Source organism: Piliocolobus tephrosceles, chromosome 5 (assembly GCF_002776525.5).
Source record: "Piliocolobus tephrosceles isolate RC106 chromosome 5, ASM277652v3, whole genome shotgun sequence".
In the NCBI taxonomy this organism is placed as follows: Eukaryota; Metazoa; Chordata; class Mammalia; order Primates; family Cercopithecidae; genus Piliocolobus; species Piliocolobus tephrosceles.
The window spans coordinates 165,900,158-165,922,299 of NC_045438.1; the positions used below are offsets into that span (position 1 = coordinate 165,900,158).

Below are 22,142 nucleotides of genomic sequence, written 5' to 3' on the forward strand. Positions count from 1 at the left end.
CCACAGGCAGGAGCTGGCTGTATTCCCACACTCCCACCAGGCACTGCTAAGCTGGCAGCATGCAGGAAATGAAGCTGCAGCACTGCTGGGGGGCGTCCAGCTGCCCGCCTTCACGTTGTTACCGCAGGCCCTCCCCACGGCTGGGGTACTAATCTGAACTCCCCATCATTCTGTGAGACCCCAAAGAGTCTGCTTTGGTGACTCCCTTCCCGTGGAGACACAACCCAGAACAGCATTCCCCCAAGAGCACTGGCCGTGCGCGTCGGTGTGCCACCGTGGACAGTCATCCTCAACAACCTGCCTGCTTTCCAATAAAAATGAAAGCTGCTTAATGGGCACAGTTCCAGTTGAGGAAGGTGAGAAAGTTCTAAAGATAAATGATGGTGATGGTTGCACAACAGTGCGAATGTACTTAATGCCTCAGCGCTTAAAATGGTTAACTTAAAACATGGTTAAAACAGGCCACCAGACGCAGTGGCTCCTGCCTGTAATTCCAACACTTGGAGAGGCTGAGTTGGGAGGATGGCTTGAGCCCTAGCAATTCAAGGCCGTAGTGAGCTATGATCATGCTACTGCACTCCAGATTGGGCAACAGAGCAAGACCCCATCTCTCAAAAAAAAAAAAAAAAAGAAAGAAAGGTTAAAACAGTTAATTTTATGTTATGTGTGTTATGTATGCATCATGTATCAGATTATGGTTTGTGCTCATGTCATTGGTGTAGAACTACAAAAAGCTAGTGTCAGAAAAAGTGTTAACTGGCAGTCTTTCAGGTCCACTGAAGTATTCCTACACACTTCAAGGCACTGCATTGTGACTTGATGTCAACTATTTTTCTCTACCATGCATTCATCAAAATCAATGTGCCAATTTCTTTACGTGTAGAAACACACACCCAAAGGCATTTTCTACAGTAGACACCGTGAAATAAGAACAAAAGAGCCTCCTGGCCAACATGATGAAACCCCGTCTCTACTAAATATACAAAAATTAGCTGGGCGTGGTGGCACGTGCCTGTAGTCTCAGCTACCCAGGAGGCTGAGGTAGGAGAATCACTTGAACTGGGGAGGTGGAGGTTGCAGTGAGCCGAGATCGCACCACTGCACTCCAGCCTGGCGACAGAGTGAGACTCTGTCTCGAAAGGAGAAAGAAAAAAAAAAAAAAAGAACAAAAGAGTCACTCATGGAGATGGGAGAAATTGGAGGGTCAAGTACAGATACGAGGTCAGAGCTAGCGGCTTTCAGGCAAATTAACTAAGCTCAATAACCAACGTTTTGCTCCTGGAGAGGGCAGACATACTGCTCTCAGGTGCTTTAGAGCTTGTACGTCATTCAACCTTCTCAGGAGGCTGCTAAAACTTATTATTTGCTGCTGAAAAATCCTCCAGAAACCATTAGCTTATATTAACGTAAGGCCACTAAATTCTTTCCTAATGACAGAGCCATTCAAAGTGGCTAGTTTGAGAGACGTACAGCTAACTTTACAGCAGGGACGTTTTATGGAGAAACTAGACCTGGTGATGCCTTCTTTAAGTGCTCCCCTCAATCACCCCAATGGGAGTTGCCTTGGCGGCCATTGGGAAAGAAAGTTCCACCAGTGAAAGGGAATGACTTTCATTTTCCCTCTGCTCCAGAACTCTTAATGGCTCGCCCAGGACTCGCTGTCTTGCTTTTGAATTGTGGCGACTTAAGACGTCAATCACCGTGGGCAACAGCAGTAGTCTATGGCGTCTGAAACCCACCTTCAGGCCAGGCCTGGCGGCTCACACCTGTAATCCCAGCACTTTGGAGGACAGAAGCCGGAGACCGCTAGAGGCCAGGAGTTTGAGAACAGTCTGGCAACATAGTAAGACCTCATCTCTACAAAAAAAAAAAGAAAGAAAGAAAAGAAAAAACAACTAGCTGGGCTTGGTGGCACGTGCCTGTAGTCCCAGGTACTCAGGAGGCCAAGGTGGGAGGATCACTTGAGCCCACTTGAGCCCAGGAATTCAACACTGCAGTGAGCTATGATTGTACCACTGACCCCAGCCTGGGTGACAGAGTGAGATAATATATCTAAAAAAACAAATAAACAAAACATTCATCCCCTGAGTGCTTGGCAGTTATCAAAAAATTATTTCAGTCACTCTTTCTTCATGTATCCTGAGAAATTCTTGAAGAAGTGACTGCTTCCTAAGAGAACAACACCAAATGAGAAACAGACACGGGCATTTCTTTTTCACCTATGGAATGAATCACACTTTTATAAGCACTTTTGTTTATATAGATGCAATTTAATCTTACAAATCACAAGAGCAAAGCAAATTATACTTGTTTGAGAGGTATAAAAACTGAGATCTTAAAGACCAGAATTCCAACCCAAATCTCCAGCTCTTAACTCAATGCTTGCTCAGATACATGTTTACAAAGGTGCCCTGGGGACATTACTAGCCTGCAATTTCCCAGGGACATTTCGAATTTTCCTGGACAACCCTGGATTCATCCTCAAGAACCCACCCAACACATAGTTACTACATACAGTGATAGGAAGTAGAAGAAAGAGTCTCTCTCTCTTCTCTCTCCCTTTTACAGACAGGGTCTTGCTCTGTTACCCAGGCTACACTGCTAGAGTACAGCAGTCCAATCATCGCTCACTGCAGCCTCGAATTCCTGGGATCAAGCAATCCTCCCACCTCAGCCTCTTGTGTAGCTTGCACTACAGGCATGGGCCACCACCACGCATGGCAATTTTTTTATTTTATTTTATGTAGAGACAGGGTCTCGCTCTGTTGCTCAGTGATACGGTTTGGATTGGTGTCCCTGCCCAAATCTCATGGCAAATTGTAATCCCCAATGTAGTGGGAGGGGCCTGGTGGGAGGTGATTGGATGATGGGGGAGGACTTCCCTCTTGTTGTTCTCATGATAGTGAGGAGTTCTCATGAGATCTGTTTGTTTAAAAGTGTGTAGCACCTCCCCCTTCACTCTTCCTCCTGCTTCCACCATGTAGGACATGCCAGCTTCCTGTTCGCCTTGTGCCATGATTGAAAGTTTCTTAAGGCCTCCTCAACCCTGCTTCCTGTACAGTTTGCGGGACTGTGAGCCAATTAAACTTCCTTTCCTCATAAATTACCCGGTTTTAGGTAGTTACTGATAGAAATGTGAGAACCGACTAATACACCCAAAGTGATCTCAAACTCCTGGCCTCAAGCGATCCTCCCAACTCATCCTCCTAAGTAGCTGGTACTACAGGAGCACACTACCATGCCTGGCTAGTCTTTTCATTTTTTGTAGGGATGGAGTCTTGCTACGTTGCCCAGGCTGGTCTTGAACTTCTGGCCTCGAGCAATCCTCCAATGTCAGCCTCCCAAAAGTGCTGAGATTACAGGCATGAGTCACTGTACCCAGGCAAGTATTATTGGAATGTTTTTAATTATTTAATTATTTTAATATTTTTATGTTCAATAAACATTTTATTACTTTAGAGTTTTGAAGATGAGTGAGCACATTTGTAAAGAGAACCAAATTTGTAAAATAGAACTGCTAGAAATGGATTGTTCTCTTTGATCCACAAGCAGATGCTTCTTGCCATTTGCTCCTCCATGAGTGGAGGAGCTAAAGGAGCTAAAGGAGGAGCTAAAGGAGTCATCTTGATCTGCTCCTCCCCTGTGTGAAAACAGTAACACTGACTAATGTTTAGTGAGCACTCTGCAGGTGCTTCACATGAGTGATCTCAGTCCCCACTCACAACCAGCCCATGAGAGGGATGCTGTCAGATGGGTTGCAATGGGAAACAGAGACGTGAGTCACAGAGATGCCAGGAAGCTGGGTAGCTTGAACTTGGCAGAGCCAGATTTCGAAGACAATTGCCTCAAAGCATGTACAGACCATCCCCGACCCTCAATGATTCGACTTCAGGGTGGTGTGACGCCTTCATAGAAACCGTACTTCTCTCATGGCACTAGGCAGCAGCAGTGTGCCCCACTCCATCAGTCACAGATATTTGACTCAGGATATTTTACAACAAACCCAGTTTAAGGTGGGTTTGTTGGGCTGTAGCCCTGTTGTAAATGGAGGGCATCTGTAATCTTAACCACGGCTATACTGTGTTATTTTTTCAGACTGCCGTCTCATAAGCAATCAAAATTTCCCACACATTTAATTATAAGAGCAACTTCTATTCATCCTCCCCAGCATTTCCTCATTCTTTGTACAGCAAAGAATGACATAAATCACACACACACACACACACACACACACACACATCAGAGCTTCCCATCCACTGGAGGATGAGGAAAGGACGCGACGTGCATTTGCCTGTGTGTGCACCCACATACAAACAGGTCTCAGGAAGGAGCTAAGAGTTTACAGACCTGACATCCAAGTCATTTTGCAGGCAATTCTCTTTTATGGGACACCACAACTCTGATCAAACCATTGCAGAGACAGGCCGAGCCGTGGGGACTTTTAGAATGCTTGTTACTCATCAAACTCCTTTCTTTGCCTGGCTAACACCATCCCATCCTTTGAGTCTCAGCCCAGAAGTCCCTTCCTCTAGATTAGCTTCCAGACTCCCAAAGCCAGGTCAGCCCCACCAGCCACAAGGTGGTGAATAGCAGACTGTTTGTAACAAAGCTAGTGAGGGAAATGCCTGACTCGGTTACACAGCCATAGGGTAGTGGGTTCAATGTGAGGAATCCCTCACCGAGGCAACCAGAGCCCACATGCCTGCTATTCCTGGTGCCTGGCCCAGTTGCTAGGACTGCAAATACTAGGAATGGGATGGATGCTTGGGCAACTGTGAACAGAGCTGCCAGGTGCCTATCACATACTATTTTGCATTTATAGTCACACCAAACTTGATGTATCAAGATCCTGGGTTTCTAGGTTTCTTTACTCCCTGCGTCCATTTTTGGTCAGAAAAGTGAACGGAGGAGATTGTGTAACACAGAAGTCAGTGGGGCCACCAGGTCCTCCAGGATTCAACTAGAGTTGGCTAAGCCTCCTTCCCACATCCTGTGGGAAGGCCAGAGCCCTACCCATGATTTCTGCAAACTCTGTGGGAATGACATTCCCACGGTCACCTCTTGTTCCAATCTTCTGACCTCTTGAACTCATGCACAGCTCACCTCATATGACAGTCTCCTTCCCTCTGTCCCGTGTCACCCCAACCCAACCACAGATTCCACCACCCTCCACTCACACAAGTCGGCGGGGTATAGGAGACCCTGACTCAAGATTAAGGAGGATGGGGATGGGGTGCACACCACGCAGCGTAGCGGATAATTCAAGACAAAAGGTCGGGCGTCCCTCCTCCAGAGCTGCTCCTGTGAGCCTCTCGGCTGACTTTCCCCCGCGTGCGTCTCTGGTCTCCCGACACGGGGGAAATGCTCTCAATGTGCCCTCGCACCTCTCTTTTAAGCGTTGTTTTTGGTCTCCACCCACCGTCTCCTGTTATTTTTTAATACCATGCAGTTCCTCCATTTCTTGGTCATTTCCTGACCATTGTGGGCCATGCCCTCATCTTCATAAACAAACATGCCCATTTAGATGTATTCGTAAGCAAAGTCGGCTTTGTCCAGGGGAGGAATTCCACAGTCAGTTATTAAAGTGACTTTCTGCTCAGCATTTCCCAGCAGGAATTAAAACGGCCCTTGTATAGAGACGGAGGAGGATGGATGAGTGAAGCAGGGGTGGATGAAGTGGAAGATGTGCCTGGCAATTCAGGCTGTGGACCCACAAGTAGCCCAAATGGCAGGTGGCCAACCCAGAGACAGAGCTGCCTTCGGCCATTTGGTAAAACACCATCAAGCGCTTCGTGTGTGATGGTCACAGTAAGTGCCGGGCTTGAAACGGAACACAAATCCAGCCAACCCCCAAGGCGCTCACTCCAGTGGGTGGGCACCAGGAAGCATGGTTTTCAGAGCTGTGGGTTCTGTGAGATGCCACTGAGGCACAGCGCCCCCATCATGTTGCCAACTGATCATGGAGGGTGACCAAAACGCCAGGACCATCGGAGCCCTGGGTTCCTCCCCTCATGCTGGCCTCTGCTGTTATTGGCATAGGAAACAGAAAGGTGAGCAGTGATGTCAGGGTGCAGCCTCCCCACCCTGCTTCCCCTCCCTTCTCCATGGTGGCCCCACCCACAGTCAGTCAACATTTCACCAGTTTCTCTATGTACTGGATGCTGTCTATTGATTGCCTAAGCCACATCCTTAATCCCCTTTTTCTTCCCCCGAGAATCCCCATTTTATCCAGGTATCCACCTGCTCACAATGATGTCATCTCCTGCCCGAATACTATGGCCTGAATCCTGGGTCCCCCTAAGATTCCTGTGTTGAAACCAATACCAAGGTGAAGGTTTCGGAGGTGGGCCTTTGGAAGGAGATTAGGTCATGGGGGTGGAGCCTCATGAGTTGGATTAGTGCCCTCATAAAAGAGGCTCAAGAGAGACACCTCAGCCCACCAGCCACGTGAGGACACAACAAAAAGAAGCCATCGATGAAGAAAGTGGGACTCCACCAGACAGTGACCTGCTGGTACCTTGATCGTGGACTTCCAGCCTCCAGGACTGCTAGGGCTGTTTATAAATTTCTGTTGTTTAGAATCCACCAGTTGATGGTATTTTGATACAGCAGCCCAAACAGATGAAGACACCCAGGGAAGATCCTGACTCATCTTAGCCAACCACATTTGCCCCGTTTGCCCGAGAGGCACTGGTAAATAAGGGAGCCCAAAGAAGGGGCATCTCTGAGACATCCCCTTCTCCTCTGGTGAGAGTGGTGTCCAGCAGGTACTGGACTGTGTAGCCAGCCTGCCGCCAACCAGAGGGCAGCAGGAAAGATGGAACGGGAATCTTAGTTCCCAGTGGCATTATTGAGAAGCTGTTCTGTGAGGTCATAAATTCTTGGGTTGTCCAAGCCAGTGGGAGCCAGAGCTTTATGTTATTTATGACTGAAAACAGTACAGCCAGAGCACAAGAGCTATTTCTGCAAAATGTGTATTAAAGTACATTTGTGCCTTGCCAAGAGCAATGGGACCATTTTGGGGTTGTCACAAGAATGAGGGGGGCAATGGCCTACCATGCACAGGACTGTTCCCCAAAAACTATCTCACATTCTGCAAGATCTGAGGATGTTCTGCTGTATGGTGTAGGTGAGAAGCCTACTTGTAGCATTCTCTTTGCCTAGAATCTAACCCCATTCTACATAAAAGCACAAAGAAAGTTTGCACAGGTTTAATACACAGTGGTCATGTAAATCTTGATACTTTAAAATTTTTATTGTTGGAACAATAACAAAGTTGGGCACTGGTTTGGAAAATCAGTTCACATTTTGCAAAGCTGCCCACTTTTGAGCCCCACATGTATGCATTCATTGTTCATTGTTCATTCATTCATACTGACACTGTTGATTTCTGATGGTTCTCTATGCACACGTACCCATCTGACTTCTTCACTACATCCTCCTGGCACAAAACTACCTGAGCATTTAGCAACTGATCATTATATCAATTTTTAAAAATATATTTGTAAGTGGATGAATTTCTTTCATGGTGTGTTACAGAATATTTTTAAAAGGAGAGGGTGGTGATGGTTCCAAATTTGTATCCATACACAAAACTGATCAGATGGTACACCTCAAATACATACTTCCATTATTCCTCCCTAAAGTGGGAAAGAGTGGGATCTTGAGTTTGAGAGCGTTGAAAGTCACTAGAACACATAATCTGTGAGGTCTTTTCCAAATCCTAAGATTTCACAAAACCCTATTCCTGTTGGATAAAGAATCTCGGGTCAGAACCTGTAAACAGGTCAGCAACTTCTGGAGATTTATATTGCCATAGAGGGCAGAGGTTGGCCCCTTTTGGCTTGGACTTTTATTAAAGTGTGCTGCGTGAGAAGACACTTGATAAATATTGTCCAACTTAAGAGACTGATCATTCTGATGCGTGTCTGATACTACTGGCTCTTGCTCTGCTGAAGATAATTCTTGGGAAATCTGAATCTGAAAAACCCTTTCAGATCCTCCTCACCACCCCACTTCCCAATCTGACCCTAGTTACTTTGCAGGCTTTTACTTTTCTGGGTAGTTGATTTATGCTTAGAGATTGGTTCATGGTGAGCTAAGCCCAGAGCGAGTCGGGTGCTGACGCTGGCTCCTGCTGGCTTCTGAGAGGCAACCCTGTGCCTTCACGACTCCACGCGAGTGGCCTTGTGTTGGTGGCTTAGAATCACCCACGAAGGGAATATTTACACCACAGAAATAGGCAAATCCTGCCAGGGCTTTTCACTGTTGGAGAGCTGATTGTTAAGCATTTGCCAGCACACCCCTACCCAGAGCGTGAGCAGACGCCTTCTTCACTTCGGTGCGCCCAGACGCTGCACTGAGGCATATGGGGAACAGGCGACTCTTACTCTTAAAAGTTCCCGGCCGGGCGCGGTGGCTCAAGCCTGTAATCCCAGCACTTTGGGAGGCCGAGACGGGCGGATCACGAGGGCAGGAGATCGAGACCATCCTGGCTAACACGGTGAAACCCCGTCTCTACTAAAAAAAAAAAAAATACAAAAAACGAGCCGGGCGAGGTGGCGGGCGCCTGTAGTCCCAGCTATTCGGGAGGCTGAGGCAGGAGAACGGCCTGAACCCGGGAGGCGGAGCTTGCAGTGAGCCGAGATCGCGCCACCGCACTCTAGCCTGGGCGACAGAGCGAGACTCCGTCTCAAAAAAAAATAAAATAAATAAAAATTTAAAAAGTTCCCATAAATTGGCCGGGCACAGTGGTTCACACCTGTAATCCCAGCACTTTGGGAGGCTGAGGCAGGCGGATTATCTGAGGCCAGGAGGTCGTGACCAGCCTGACCAACATGGTGAGACCCCATCTTTACTAAAAAAATACAAAATTAGCACATGTCTGTAATCCCAGCTACTCAGGAGGCTGAGGCAGGAGAATTGCTTGAACCCGGGAGGCAGGGGTTGCAGTGAGCCAAGATTGCACCATTGCACTCCAGCCTGGGCAACAGAGCAAAACTCCATCTCAAAAAAAAAAAAAAAAAAAAAAAAAGAAAAAAAAAGGTCACATAAATTATAGCTTCATTTTGAATATTAGAATCTGTTTCTCTGTTATCAGAAGACTGGGGATATATACTTGTGACCTTGACCTTTCCTAGGAGTAGGTAAAAGATCTCTAGATGATTGGGGAAAACATGGGTTCATGGATAGGCAGGTAGCAGGGAAGTAAAACGTTGCCAAATATGCACGTGTATGCATGTGTTTGTACGTGTGTGCACGTGCATGTGTGTGCATGTGCGTGTGCCTGTGCGTGTGTGTATGAAAGCTGGCTTAAAAATCAAAGTTCACAAATGTTGGCCCCAGCTAACAAGTGTGACATCAACGGTCTGATTGCTGGAGGTTCATTAGTGCCTCTTACTGAATGGGGTTTGGCAGTGGGCTTGTTTTCCATTGGCATGAGAGAGTTAAGAAAGAAACTGCCAACAGGTTTTTCAGCCAACCAGATTGTAATCAGCACGCTCCACCTGAACCTGGTGCCTAAACAGTCATTTCAGTTAACACCTGGAAGTCTCCAGGACTTGGTGGGAAGCAGATGAAAAGATTCAGAGTTGGGGAAAACATGTTAGGGGCCGGGCCTTGAGCTCACAAACAGCCTCGGGTTGCAGCTCTGTGAGATGAGGAAAACCCATGTGTGATGAAATACAGGAGTGTGCCCTGGAGGTATAACTCACACTGACAAATATAGACATTCTATAGCCTACAGATCCTCCCAACCCAGGGAGAAGGCACGGAACTTTCCAGGCATCTGGGATGTTCCTGGGTCTCAGGGAGGTTTCTCTGGTGGTCCCACTTAGGGATCCCTCTGCGCTCTTCTCTTCCTTCCTTCCCTTTGCTGTCCCCTGGCCTCCCTTCAGGCACATATTTACTCAGTACAAGTTCCTGTTAAAACCCACCCCCGGAAATGGATCTAATGTCAGCCGTTTCTTCCTTGCTCACCTCAAGCCCAGCCACATCCAATCAGAAGAGGTGTCTGTCTAACATACCACTGCGCTGCTAGGACGGTGACACCGGGGTGCTATTCGACTCCTGGGAGGGTCTGAATCGCCATACATCTGCCTGGTTGAGTTTGGTCTCCTCTGCCTAGCTGTGGAGTTGACACACCGTGAGGAATTTTCTGGTTACTTTGCGGATATAATTAGTTGGCTCCAGACAAAATCAAGCACTCCTCTGAGTTTCTGTAAACAATGAATTTGTTGTTGGTTTTTTTCCTGAGTGGATATAGTGGGCACAGGGGAGTTGGGGGAGCTACTGGGGAGTGTTTCACTGAAAAGATATTGAAAGCATAACAAGAGAAAAGCAGGTAGCAAAAAACAAAACGGTACAATTGACAAATAGGATTTGGACTATTTCTGATCAGAAAAAATTGCCTTGGGAATAGAAAATCAGAGCCATCATGCTTGAAGGGACGTTAGACAGTGACCCTGGGAGACAGGGTTAACTGGTTAATGCTGAGAAGTCCCTGGTGTTTGCAGTCAGCCCAGAGCAGCGGTGGGTGGTAACAGCGGGTTGGTCCTGAGCAGCCCAATTCTGCCAAGCTAAAGGGCTTCTCCTGATACCTCCACTTCCATATACATCTGCTCAGGTGCCCTTTAGAAACTTGTTTTCATCCATGCAGTCCTCGAGATTTACATGAAATTATTTAACTGGTACTTTTTTTTAATTTGGAGGGATACATAATATTATTTGCCCTGAATCTTAGAAATCCATGTTACACTGCAAAAAGCATACCTCTAAACTGGCCATTTATTAGGGAAAAATTATTTTTGATACAGTTCAAAAGTAGAAACACACAGGTCAAGTTTGTTTTCTGTCGTGTGTGTGCGTGCGTGTGTGTGAGAATTTTTAAAAGGTAAAATCCTCATGACTTTCATAAAATGAGCATATCAAAGGTTTTGTTTACCTCATGAACCAAGGAGGGCACCAGTAAGATATCAACTACAACTGGTTCAAAATAGAATTCAACACACACACACATACACACACATACACACACACGCACACACACACATACACACACACATACACACACATGCACACACACGCACGCTGGGGCGGGGGGGCATGCAGGGGCAATTAGGAATGTTGAAATGAACTTACAAATAGATGCAAAATGCGTCAACATCTACAGGGGCAATAATTAATTTTATCACCACTGGAACTAATTCAGCATTTCTTTGGTCAAGAATTATTTGTATTACTATGCAGCTTTTTCAACGTACGGTGTTCTAAAATAGCTCAAAGATGAGGAAAGTCAGAGATAGCCTGGAACAGTACGCTGCACAGGACACCTAGAAATCTTTTTGCCCATTTCAAACTTTTCAAAAATATTTCAGCATATGTGTGTGATTCTTAATTGCACTTACACATCCTTGGACAATAACTACATATTGTTAGAATAAGAAAGAACTCAGCAATGAATCTTTTACTAATTTTTGTTTTGTACATGTAAACACAAAGAAACTCTGTTCACATAAATAAGTAGATGGTAAGTGAAGGATTTGTTGGGGCAATGTCACTCAATTCTTTGAACTTCTGAGTAGTATGCCAAAAGTCGTATTATGACTGATAATCAAAATTATTTTTAATGATCTATTAGCTGCCAATCTAATTAAATCTTCCTTTAATTTTACTAAAGGCAAAGTATGAAAAATAAGCTGGCTCCTCATTTGTGTTCTCAACACCAATATTTTGAATTGTTTCCTTGTTGCCCCAAGCACTTTTACCTCCTAGAGGAATGTGCCCTAATGTGAGGAAGAGCCTGTTTCTCTTTTGTAAAATTGGAAAAGAGCATCTGAGAAGGAGGCGGAGGGAAAAGAGAACTAGCTTCCCTCACATGCAGTGTTCTCCTGCCCTTGATATCCCCCAGTGCTTGGCACGTAGTAGGATTTTTAAGAATTAACAGAAACGACCAAATGAATTAATTAATAGGTGTCCAAAGTAGATTTACTATAAAACAAACAAAGCTAATGCCGCAGTGCCCTTCGTTGCACAATCCCCTTCCAGGGCCTGGTTGAGCACCGCAGTCAGTGTCCAGTGTCCATGTATTTCTTGAGTGGGCCCCTAACACTGTGCCTTTGTGCTCATGTGTAATACAATTTGCAAAAGTAAGCTGCTTTAAGAGCAATGGATTCGGATCTTTGTCTGTGCTCATGTCCAGTTCATCATATTTCTCTTCTGCAGGGTGAGCTGTGGTGCCCGCAGGCCACTTGGGATCCAGTTAGGGGCAGTAGAGTTGGGGACATAACTAATTTGGATTTAATGGAATAAATGTATGTGACTTTCAGGCAGTCTTCTTACTGTTAAATTACTGCTAATTATCCTAATGTAGGGATGGCTTCTAGGAATGTGCCTGTTGCACACTGTGTCTACTCACTAAGCAGAAGAATTGATGACGCAGGGCCAGTGATAAGAATGCATCCTACAGCGCCTAGCTGTGTGTAGCAGAAGAGAGACAAATTGCTCCAATCATTGGTTATGTAAAATGATCTGCACAGGGTCAGCAACATCTTGTCAGAATGAAAGTTCACCATGCTTTCTTTCTTTTTTGATGGGAATGGCATATTTGATAATTAGAACACATTTTTTCAGCAATTAAGAAAGAGAAAACATTTTAACAAAATAAATGAACCCTTGACTTGAATGTATATTGAAGTGTTGTTTTTTGTCAAGCTTAAATTTATTAAGGACCTGAGAGAAAAATTCTCAACAAATTCAATGAAATACGAACAAATGTCAAGAAGCTATGTGATGGAACTAATGGGAATTATTCTGATATAGATGACCAATTTTAAACAAAAAGTGTCTAGATAATTCAAAAAGTAATCCATCAAAAAAGAACAAATACATTCTGAGTCAAAATCATGAACAGGCCATTGGGTTATTGGAAAATCTAATCAATGAAGATGCAAGAATCTTATGAACATATTAAGGGTAAGATTTAAATGTCTTGTGGATTTGAGACAGATTAGTTACACCAATGAAAATACCGTAAACTTCACAAAAGTTTGTTATGGGAAATCATTAACCAAACCAGCTCATGCAGGTCATCAATTCAATGAATATGTTCAGTCACTGTACATGAAAAACTGAAATGCCCTGAAATCTGCCAGCTGAAGAATAATGAGGTTCATAAATTTGGTAAAAGAACTTTATTTCTCATAAAGCATTGCAGCCTGCAGGCTGACCATCTCGCAGACTGGGAAGTGTAACCTCCATAAGAAGTACTTCAGGGGATCCATGGAACTGGAATGTACGCTGAGCAGGTTGGCTGAGTATACACGTTCAGCAAGTCACAGGAGGAATGATGGAAACTCACAACAGGAAGGCAAGGGCATGTGTAGTAGCTAACAGGCATGCAAAGTGCTTCTCTGCTCACTTTGGGGAGACTTAACATTTGAATGTATTACAAGTAGGCTCTAAACATCAAAAGGTGAAGCAGAGGACATGGAGGTCCTCTGTGTGTAGCATCCCTAGCTGGCCAGAGCCACTCTGTGGCTAGTGGTCTCTCATCAGGAAGGAATGATGGTGAGTCCTGTGTCAAGATTGTAACCGAGGGGCAGCATGAGGGCTGGTTGGTATCGGAGGTAGAGCAAGTCTTTCCAAAGGGCTGGTTTGTGTATAATCCTTAAAGAGAAAGCCAACGGCTCAGCAAGGGAGGCAGTATAACAAGGCCGGCTGACCTTCCTCTTGTCATGGCCAGGAACTCAGTTTTTAAGGTTTCTTCAGGGCCCCCTTGGCCAAGAGGGGATCTGTTCAGCTGCGTGGGGGCTTAGAATTTTATTTTTATTCCTCAAATCTTACAGTTCATATATAATGAATGTTTCCCCAAATCTAGACAATATTGAACTTTACATAATGTGACCAATATTGAATTGAAAAGGGAAAGTAAAAAAAATTCTCTAAATCTTCAATAGTAAATTTTAATAAAACACACTAGAGAAAGATCTGAATTATCTTTCTATTCTCTCTATAGAAAATGGTACTGCAAAAATGGTGTGTTTTGAGGAGGTGATCAAAGAGAGTACAACCAAAATAGGTAAGAGAAAGTGTTCTAGAGCTGCATCAGAAAGTTAATTGATAATAATTTGTTTTCAGATTTTGTGACATTTAAATTAGGTTTCGGATTTTTTACATTAGTAATTAGTTTGGAAAGTTCTTAATCATGTTTCTTCCTGTGATATTGTGAAATGTATATTTGGTCTTCTGGCTTCCTGATTCATAGCTCTCCAAATCCTTGGGATCTCTGGAGTGATGAGTGGCTCTTGTATGCTAATGAGATGACTGGAGCCCCTCGATAGTCTCAGGTGGGGGACTGTTTGCTGTTTTCAACCCTCCCAGGAGGGAAGGTTGAAACTTTCAGCGTACCTCCTACTCCCCCAGACCCCAACCACCTCTCTCACTTCCAGGGAGGATAGAAGGGCTGAATATTAAGTTGATCACTGACAGCCAATGATATAATCAATCATGACCTACCTAATGAAGTTTCCACAAAAATCCAAAAGGACTGAGCCCTGGGTCTTCCAGAGAGCAGAACATGTAGAAGCTCCTGCAGGGTGGTGTATCCAGAGACAGCATGGAAGCCCTGTGCCCCTTTTCCCATTCCTTGCCTTATGTATCTCTTCCATCTGGCTGTTCATCTGTATCCTTTGTAATTTATCCTTATAATAAATGTGTAAATGTAAGAATTTCCCTGAGTTCTGTGAGCCACTTTAGCAAATTAAATAAACCCAAGGAGGGGGTTGGTGGAACCCCAGTTTATAGCTGGTTGGTCAAAAGCACAGGTCACCACCTGTGCTACAATCGGCATCTGAGCTGAGGAATAGACTTGTGGGAATGAGCCTTCAACCTGTAGGATCTGACATAGTCTCCAGCTAGACAGTGTCAGAGCTGAGCTGAATTAGAAGACACCCAGCTGGTGCCCACTGGAGAGTCATCTGCAGAATTGTTTGGTATGTGGAGAAAAACTCCACACATCTGGGGTCATAGAAGTGTGAGTGTTGTGAGAGTACAGCAGGAGAAACTGAGTTTGTTTTCCCCTATGTCCTTACACTTCTAAAGTTTCTTTTGCATAGTCTCTCCTCTTTTGCTGACGTTAAACCTTATTACTCTATCCTCTGTTTCTGACCAGCTCTTCTGTAGTTTTCCATTATTTGTCCTTACCATGTTTTATTCTGTTTTCTCCTATCCTGCTTTCCAATTATCCTCAATGACTCATCTGTCAAAGACACAAATGAGTTCTTAATTTTGATCACTGAATTTTTTGGTTTTCCAATTTGCCTTTGGTTTTTGTAGCATACGCTACAACCTCTCATGTCTGCTGAAATTCTAACGTCTTTTATCTCCTTGAACATAGTAAAAATAATTATATGAGGCCGGGCGCGGTGGCTCAAGCCTGTAATCCCAGCACTTTGGGAGGCCGAGGCGGGCGGATCACAAGGTCAGGAGATCGAGACCATCCTGGCTAACACGGTGAAACCCCGTCTCTACTAAAAAGTACAAAAAACTAGCCGGGCGAGGTGGCGGGCGCCTGTAGTCCCAGCTACTCGGGAGGCTGAGGCAGGAGAATGGCGTGAACCCGGGAGGCGGAGCTTGCAGTGAGCTGAGATCAGGCCACTGCACTCCAGCTTGGGTGACAGAGCAAGACTCCGTCTCAAAAAAAAAAAAAAAAAAAAAAAAAATAATTATATGAAAGTTTGTTTATCTTTTAAACATTCTATTTTCTTCTTCTATTTCTATAAATTTGTACTTCCACTCTCTGGAGTCTTTGTGGCTCTGTTGCCACTATTAGCTGTTTCAGCTGGTATTCGTACATATTGTCGCATCTCCTAAGAAGTAAGCTTACTTTTTCATTGTATGCTAGATTCTGTAACTCAAAATTTATCATAGAAATAATTTGAAGCTCAGGTGCTAACAAGATTGTAAAGAATTACAAAGCCAATTTCCAGAAGGGAGAATTGAGCTCAGCACTGGAGGTCCCTTTTTCCCTGGAGGAATTTGCGTGTTCCCGAGGGAGGAGCTGAGAGGTGGGGTGAAGCCACTGACTGCCTCATGGGGCTCGGGGACATGCTTGGAACTGCAGAAGGCTCTACGTGTGCATGTGCATGTGTGTGTGTATGTGTATGTGCACCTAGGACACAGCCCTTCAGTGCTCCAAGTCAAAGCAAGTGGAGGATTGGGATAAACTTAGTTTGGATTACATTTACACAGCTCATCATTACTTCCAGGTACAGTAAAATCATTGCTGCCATCCTGGTGTGGACATAGCTTCCGGGAATGCCCAGAAAGCCCATTCTGCTGATGCACCCAGCGTGTGACCTGAAGTGCAGGATCACAGGTCATCTCCCAGGGTCACAGGTCATCCCCCAGGGTCACAGGTCATCTCCTAGCCCAAACATGCTCCACAGCACGGGAAGTACATGGAGGGGAAGGGAATGAAAGTCTGAAAAAGATACAGTCAGAAGCCAGTTTGTCAAAAGATTTTCCACATCTTACAGCTTACATATGAAAGAAGGTTGACAGAAGTTATCCACAACTTGACAATAACACTAAAACTTACATGACTTACCAATAATGAGTTGTAAAACTGAAAGAAAAATTTTCATATTATCAATAAGAACCAAATTGTGATCGATTGTACTAAAGACTGAATTTTCTCACTATTATCTCTATAGAAATGACATTACAAAACTGTGGTCAGAGGAAAAGGCAATCAAACATTATGCAGATGAAAATATAAGAAAACAGGAATTCCAGAGATTGGTTGGACAATTAAGCAATAAACATATTATTTTCTTGGATTCTATGTTGTTTGTGGTATTTCACAGGTTTTGAAAGTGTGTAATTCATGGTAATTTCCTTTATCTTTCTAAATGATAACAATCGTATACTTAATTTTGTATTTCTTCTTTCTGAAAGAGGACGCCCACATTGTGTAAGCTCAGGCTCCTCTCAGCCTAACTCTGTACCAGTGTATGCGTTTCGAAGGTTTTGTTCCATAGTTTCTTGAGAAGGGATCCTCTGGCTCTCATCATGCCACTTAAACTCCCTGGATTTCATTTTAGTCGTCTGTAAAATGAAGGAATTAGCCTAAAACTTCTGAGATCTGTTGCAGCTCTACAAGCAGGGCCTCTGCAATGCCGTGAATCGTAGCGGTAAGATTTAGCAAGGCTTTCCTCACTGTGTAACCTTGTAAAATTATGTGTCCTGGTTTGACAGATGAGAAAAAAACTGACCCAGAACAAGAAAAAGCACATACACAACTCCAGAACTCCAAAAGAGAGCAACTGAGACAGAAATCAGAGGGACGAACAAAACAGCAGGTGGCCAATTTGGCCACATCCCAGGGCAAGGTGCTGGAGCATCTAGGCAAGACTATCAGGGCAGGTGGCCAAGGCCGGCTTTGCAGCTCAACTCAACACCATCTCAAGGATATAAAATGGTTAACGGCAAGGAAATAGAAGACAGAATTTCTTTGGACAAAGTTTTTAGTGTGCTATGGTGATTTCTGTCCCCATATCCAGAGGTTTGGAGTTTATATTTCTGCGTAGAAGTAGGTCTTCTAATAATTAAAATCAAACTGTTGTGGTAACTAGAAGTGACTAGAGGATATTTTCTTTCTTTCTTTTCTTTGTTTGAGATGGAGTCTCACTCTGCCGCCCAGGCTGGAGTGCAGTAGTGTGACCTCAGCTCACTGCAACCTCCGCCTCTGAGTTCAAGCAATTCTCCTGTCTCAGCCTCCCGAGCAGCTGGGACTACAAGGCATGCCACCACACCCAGCTAATTTTTGTATTTTTAGTGGAGACGAGGTTTCAACATTTTGGCCAGGCTGGTCTCGAACTCCTGACCTCAGGTGATCTGCCCGCCTTGGCCTCCCAAAGTGCTGGGATTCCAGGCGTGAGCCACTGCGCCCGTCTGAAGTCACACTTAACTTGATGGTTTAAAGATACTCGAGAGAGAAATCCTATGTAAATTATGCAGCATTTTACAAATTTTAATTTGGATTACATTGCTTTTATGAGTCATCATATCAACAAATCTCATACTTAATAGATTTTATAGATCAGTACAATTTACAAATATTTTGAGAGGTAGGTATTAGGTTGCTGTCTTTATTTGCCAAGTAAAAACATTTTTTAAAATCCCGTCATTTAAAATCACTAACATTTTATAAGAGGGAGAAAATGTTTGCACTAAATATGTAGGAAAATATATAACAATACACTAGCAGAATAAAAAATTAGGATTAGAAATGTAATAAAGTTAACTTTATAAATGTTTGCCTCATAATTCTTTTTCCCCATAGGCATGTAAAAACTTTGTTATAGACCTGGGTGTGGGAGCTGTGGATTAAAAGCTTACTGAGGCATTGCTTCAGTTATGGGATTTCAGCAACCAAAAAACCATGACGGTCCTATCAGCATTTCAAAGCTATTTAAATTGATATGAACCACAAACTGAGCTATAAATGCAACCTCTTTTATTTTCTGATATAATAAACCAAAACATCAAATTCTAACATCACTCTCTTAAGTATTCTCAGAATTGTCCATGAACCCCAAAGATTTACCAAGTGTGAATGTGAAGGTGGGGCTTGAGTCCTCAGTGCAAAAGAAAACCCCTCAATGCACCACTGCAATTACTTCTGCTGCCCCATGGTGGCGCTGTTGAAGCTTAGTCCTGCACAGCCCTGGCAATAAAGGAACTGCCTAGGTCACCAAGGATCTTCAGGGGTCTTCAAGCCGCTTCCGAAGTATTGCTTGCCACTAAAAGCATTCCATATTAGAGCTTCAAAGTTGCAGCTCTTAAAGATATGCTCTTTCATCTCACATAGAGGGGAAAATTCCAGAACACCAACTAGCCCAGGAGCACTTCTAACAGCCACCACCTCAGTCTATAGAACTGGCACTCCCCTTTCCTCCACATCAACCACTTTGGCAGGAATGGGGCAGATTTTCCTTTGCACCCTTTGAACAGAGAAATGCTCACCACGTCCCCTCCCTGGACACTCAGATCTCCATGCAGGGGAACCCCCGAGTGGCCCTATTGAACAGAGGGTCCTCTCAGTGATAGCCAGGTGAGTGTGCACTCAGGCCTTTGCTGCAGAAAGGCTGCCATCTCTCTGTGATAGCCTCAGCAGCCCACTTCTCCCTCTCCCCAGTCCCACCCCGGCTAGACATTGCTCCAGAGAGAATGCCCCGCTTAACTGCCCCCATGCTAATCTCAAAATCTGCTCTCTGGGGACGCCAAACAGCAACGCTGGGCTGTAATTCAGAAGTTCTGGTTCTGACTATTGGATTCCTTAGGATCACAACAGACAGCATGAATAACTCACATGCTTACAAAGGCGAGCAGCTACTGCAAAGGAACATGGGAATACGCCCTAGAGTTCACTGGCCTCAGCAGCAGCGAGTTGATCTAGTGTCCTGCCTGCACTTCACAAATCGGTGGGAGGAAGTACAGCACTGCTGATGGCGATGTCACCCATTGGGTTGTTGTGGACAGATCTGGTAACATTGTGTGACTCATTCACTAGGATGTGTCCACATCCTGCACCACTTGAGCACATCGGGGCAAGCAGCTGTTCACTCTGAAGATGTGTGGTTTCACTCTGAAGATCTCTGAAAAGCCAGCTGCCCAAGCCACAAAGGCTAACCTGGGAAAAGATCATTGGGGACATTTTCTCAAAAGGTGGCTGCACAGCAGGTGGCACTAGGGATATTTAGGCGTCTTTCTCACCATGGCGCCATGGTGAGAAAGATCTGGCCACCCTGATGACAAGCAGTAGAGCACTGGAGTTCAGGTTAGCGGCTCTCAAAGTGGTCTGTGGACCAGCATGAGCATCACCTGGGAAATTTTTTAGAAATGAAATTCCCAGGCCCTGCTGAAGACTTACTGAATCAGAGACTGGGTGTGGGGCCAGGAAGCTGCATTCTAACAAGCCCCACAAGGGGTTCTGATGCATGCTAACATTTTAAAATAGTGTTTGGTGACTTGTTCTGTAAAAGGTCAGAGAGTAAATATCTCAGGCTTTGTGGACTATGTGGACCCTGTAAGCAGCCACGGATAGCCTACAAACAGATGAGAGTGGCTATGCCCCAATCAAACTGTATTTGTAGATGCTGAAACTTGCGTTTCATGTAATTTCATGATGTCATGAAATATCGTCTTATTTTAATTTTTTCAACCATTTCAAAATGTAAAAAACAATTTTTAGTTGCCAGGCCATACAACAGGCAGTCATCCAGGTTGACCCCAGCCTGTAGGTGCCACCCCGGGTGTTGAGTTCAGACTGGATTGGAATCCCGGAGCTTCCCTAACCAGGTGGGCAACCTTGGGCAAGTCACACAATCTGTGTACCTAAATGTCCTCCAATATGAAATGGGGTAGTACTAGCACCTGTCTCACATGGATGTCGTTAACATTAAATGGCTACAGCACATATCACAACTGTAAGTAGGAGCTTCTTATTTTCCTGTCTGTGAGTAACTTACCTCCTTCTTATGGTCAGCTGTCCTTTTCATGAGAGATACAGCTCTCCAGCACGGAGACCACCTAGAGCGAACCTGAGGCTCCCAATGGTCTTATCTTGGGCTCCCTGACTGCCCTCCAAGACGGGTTCATAAGGGTTGCATGCTGCTCTTGCCCTAGGAGATGAGAACCCCCAGGGCTCTGGCAGGACAGCATCCTAGTTAGAGGAACCAAATGAGCTCTTTCTCAGCCGTGGGTCTGCTGTGCTGCTCGGAGTCATCCGCGATGTTCTAGGCAATGCACCATGGCTCCAATTTAACAGTGGATGAGGTCAGTCCATCCTTTATTTATAGCTTGGCCTGGGAAGTGCCAAAAGCAATGTTTTAAATAATAGTAGGTGCCTGTGTGTGAGAGAGAGACAAAACATGACAAGGGAAAAGTGACAAGAGCAGCAAATGGGCGATTCCCATACTGGGGAGCCAGCATACGAGCCCTAAATGACCCCGCTGAAAGGTCTGAGGAGGCAGCATGCCTGGAGGAGGAAGTGGAGACCCTGCAGGGAGCCTCGGCCAGCTGCCTGGACAGTGCCTATATGGAACCAGGCCAAGGCCCTGGACATCTGTGATACTCACTTGTGATGTGTTCGGGGCTGGGGGTGCCCCTTTTCTGCTGTGCCATCCTTCCAGAGACTGAGAAGCACGCTCTATGCTCCAAATTGTTCCTTGTCTTCTCCCATCGAAATGTAAGCCACGGTCTCCAGGTGACAATAAAATCCCTATTTGGTGCAAGTAGTCCTTTGCTCACTCCTGACAAATAGGGAAGTACATGGTTTATGAACTAGATAACACTTTTTGGCTGTCCATGAAGAAAGACACTGAAATATGCTACAACGGAAACTGAAGTATTTGTCTCTAGAAATTAAGAGTTTTCGATGTAAGAGGCAGAGGGGATTAAAGAGGTTTTTCTTGTTCAACACTTTCCTATTTTCCTAAACAAAAAGAGTCTGATGCAAAATAGAAAATTCAATTGCACACAGTTTATCTAGATATTCTGTCATTTATGTATAACAGGAACTCCAAGAGGTAATCAAGACTCTTCCTATTCACAGACGACTCAACTGAGGCTCAATAAGGTGAAACAAATTTCTCAAGACCCTGTGAGCAGGAGTGGAGGAGTGAAGCTAAGAGTCCATTTGGCAAATCTGAGCCAATGAGAAACAGCTCCAAAACCTTCCCACGAGGGAGCAGATGAGAAAAGGTCACTATAGAGGCAAGGAAAGCCCCAAAACACTGCCCAAAAGTGCCCACATATGGTTTATTTTAGTTGTCACTTCTCTGTGGCTTCCTTAAAAAATAATTTCAGCCAGGCACGGTGGCTCACGCCTGTAATCACAGCACTTTGGGAGGCCAAGGTGGGTGGATCACAAGGTCAAGAAATTGAGACCATCCTGGCTAACACGGTGAAACCCCGTCTCTACTAAAAATACAAAAAATTAGCCAGGTGTGGTGGCGGCGCCTGTAGTCCCAGCTACTCGGGAGGCTGAGGCAAGAGAATGGCATGAACCCGGGAGGCAGAGCTTGCAGTGAGCCGAGATCGCACCACTGCACTCCAGCCTGGGCGACAGAGCGAGACTC

The 22,142-nt window shown here is 44.9% G+C and overlaps 1 long non-coding RNA gene across 1 annotated transcript in view; it reads right to left on the minus strand.

Moving 5' to 3' along the window:
• Positions 1 to 18,187: 18,187 nt before the first annotated feature.
• Positions 18,188 to 22,142, minus strand: part of LOC111548537 — a 34,176-nt gene continuing 30,221 nt past the window's right edge. The window contains exons 3-4 of the long non-coding RNA XR_002733457.2: positions 20,532 to 20,867; positions 18,188 to 19,693 (exon numbers count right to left, since the gene is read on the minus strand). This is a non-coding gene — a long non-coding RNA (uncharacterized LOC111548537). The remainder of the gene's footprint in view (positions 19,694 to 20,531; positions 20,868 to 22,142) is intronic.